This window comes from Phyllobates terribilis, unplaced genomic scaffold, assembly GCF_046119375.1.
Source record: "Phyllobates terribilis strain yellow unplaced genomic scaffold, ASM4611937v1 Scaffold_1__5_contigs__length_1240528914, whole genome shotgun sequence".
NCBI lineage: Eukaryota > Metazoa > Chordata > Amphibia > Anura > Dendrobatidae > Phyllobates > Phyllobates terribilis.
Genome location: NW_027362761.1, coordinates 977,735,628 through 977,738,519, shown reverse-complemented (window position 1 = coordinate 977,738,519; position 2,892 = coordinate 977,735,628). Strand labels below are relative to the sequence as shown.

The following is a 2,892-nucleotide window of genomic DNA, read 5'->3' as shown; positions in this document are numbered from 1 at the left end:
GAAGTCTAGCACAGGTAGTCATAGTGATGGTAAACAATTGCTGTCTGTGTAAGTCTTTTGAAATGAAAATAATGTTAACGCGGGCTATTGTAGTTAGGATGGACCAGGGGGAGGTTAATTAAACAGGCATAAGGTAAAGTACGCATAGGGATGAAGTATGATGTTATACTTTAGGATAGTGTAGGACCCCAAAGGGGGTCAAGAGCATTGTGTAGGGATAAACGGTTAAGAGAGTTTTTTTATATTGAAGGGTCAGGGTGGACACGTGTAAATGAGGGGAAGAGTCGTCACTGTATACTGGGGTGCAGTTAACTCACCTAATAGGTTAGTATGGTTCAGTGGGTCTGTAAAGGAAGGAAAACAGTTAGTAAATCCAGTCTATTTCCCTGTTGAGTCCCTTAGGAGAGAGGGTTTGTAAAGTATATATCCAGTAGGATTCCCGTTGTTTTAGAAGACTAATGTGGTTACCCCCTCGTCTAGGTCTGGCCACGTGTTCAATGACCTGGAAGCGGAGCTGAGCCACAGTGTGTTTAGCTTTTGAGAAGTGGTCAGGTAATGGAAGCCAATTTTTGCCACACTGGATGTGGCTAACTACAATAGCCCTCGTTAACATTATTTTCATTTCAAAAGACTTACACAGACAGCAATTGTTTACCATCACTATGACTACCTGTGCTAGACTTCCCCACGTGACCCACTGCGACGCATCACTACTTAGTATATACCCAACACTATACTACAGTCACACCTCCCCTTCTATGGTACTGCCCACCACTTAGTGCATGGTTTACTATTACCATGGAGATGAATGGAAGCTTCCGTCACGTGATCGTGACTCGTCACTTCCGGGACACGCCCCCTCTATGACGCACTTCCGGCAGCGCGCGACGCTGCATACAAAAGGAAGGCAGGCCCCCACATTGCCCACAGCACAGCGTGGGAACGCCGCTCATACACCCTCCGCAGCCACCACACTTGGGAACCCCACCTATGAGACGTCGATGAGGCAGGATCCACAGGTATTTACTCATTCCAGCTAAAAAGCTCTCATTCCTCCATTACTGACATCATGTGTAATAGTCACTACCTCTATTGCAGCTCTCCACGGGCAGATGAACCCTAGTACCAATGTGAAGGTATCTCTATTCATGATATTATGTACGCATTCCAGTACTTGATGACACTGACACGTATCCCCTCATCATTACAGCTTCAAATTGGACTCTCCACCTGTATACTCTGGTGTCTTCCTTTGTCCCATTATCTTAACCAGATACAAGTAAGGAAAACCCCTACCCCTGTACTTAACATCTGGGCTCCCCCTGGTACTCCATGACTGCCTATTAATGTTTTTACTGTTTTCACTAATTGTTTGCATAACTGTAAACACCCCCCCCCTCCCCTCCTTCCCCTACCTCCCTCCCCCACTATCTTCTGTTTACCTATACTATCTATTCTTATACTAACCTACCCAATATTAGGTATCCTTAAAAATGTATTCCCTTTGATAGGACTATTTCTTTATTTTTTATGTTTTCTGTATTCTCATCGTGCTATTTGTCTTTTTTGCAGTAGCGACTTAATGAATAAGGCCTGGGTGGCCGAAACGTCTTACTGTCGCCATTTATTGTCACCATTGTATATTCTTTTCCTGTGTGAATAAATTTACACCAAAAAAGCAAATTCCAGAGAGTGTGCGATCAACTTATTTCTATGCAAATAATACTACCAGTCCATTGCATCTGCACCTCGATTATACTAGACAGTGTGCACGCTAATTTTCTACCTACAGGATAGTACATATGTCAGACATCCAGGTTCACTCCTGAGGTCTTATGTGTGGAGTCTGACCTGAATATCGACGGCTTTGTTGCAGCTGGTACTCAACAACTGCTCTCTTCTGCTCACAAATCCTTTGCAACATGTGGAGGGTAGAGTTCCAACGTGTGGGGACATCACACACCAGTCGCTGTGCCGGAAGCTGCAAACGCTGCTGCAACACAGCAAGGGCGGCGGAAGCTGTAGCCGACTTCCGAAAATGAGCTGACAGGTGGTGTACTTTGACGAGCAGATCTGGCAACTCTGGGTACGATTTAAGAAACCGCTGAACCACGAGGTTAAGCACATGAGCCAGGCATGGTACGTGTGTGATCTCACCTTGCCTCAGAGCCGCCACCAGGTTACGGCCATTGTCACACACGACCATGCCTGGATGTAGGTTCAGCGGTCTCAGCCACAGATCTGCCTGCTCTTTCACAGCTGTCCACAACTCACAAGCAGTGTGAGGTTTATCACCTAAGCTTATGAGTTTCAGCACAGCCTGTTGCCGCTTGGCTGAGGCAGTTCTGCAGTGCTTCCAGCTTGTAACTGATGTGGTAATATCTGAGATGGAGGCTGAACATGAGGAGGAGGAGGAGGATGATGCGCAGGAGCTGTACACTGTGGGGGCAACTCTGACTGACATAGGGCCCGCAATCCTCGGTGTGGGGAGGATGTGTTCCGTCCCAAGGTCCGTCTGGGTCCCGGCTTCCACTATGTTTACCCAGTGTGCCATCAGGGAGATGTACCGTCCCTGGCCACAAGCACTTGTCCACGTGTCCGTTGTCAGGTGGACTCTCCCAGTAACTGCGTTGTTGAGGGCACGGCAGATGTTTTGGGACACGTGCATGTGTAGTGCGGGGATGGCACACCGGGCAAAATAGTGTCGGCTGGGGACCGAGTACCGAGGGACGGCCACCGCCATAAGGTTGCGGAAGGATTCCGTCTCCACCAGCCTAAAAGGCAGCATTTCCAATGCAAGCAGTCGTGAAATTTGCGAATTTAGGACTGTGGCCTTTGGGGCGTTGGCTGCGAATTTCCACTTTCGTTCAAAGGTATGGGATATGGACAATT

At 47.7% G+C, this 2,892-nt stretch overlaps 1 long non-coding RNA gene across 1 annotated transcript; it reads left to right on the top strand.

Moving 5' to 3' along the window:
* Window positions 1–764: 764 nt before the first annotated feature.
* Window positions 765–1,274, top strand: LOC141172199 (uncharacterized). Its single transcript, XR_012252436.1, has 3 exons — window positions 765–1,019; window positions 1,099–1,136; window positions 1,211–1,274. It is a non-coding gene; the product is annotated as an uncharacterized lncRNA (long non-coding RNA).
* The last annotated feature ends 1,618 nt before the right edge of the window (window positions 1,275–2,892 follow it).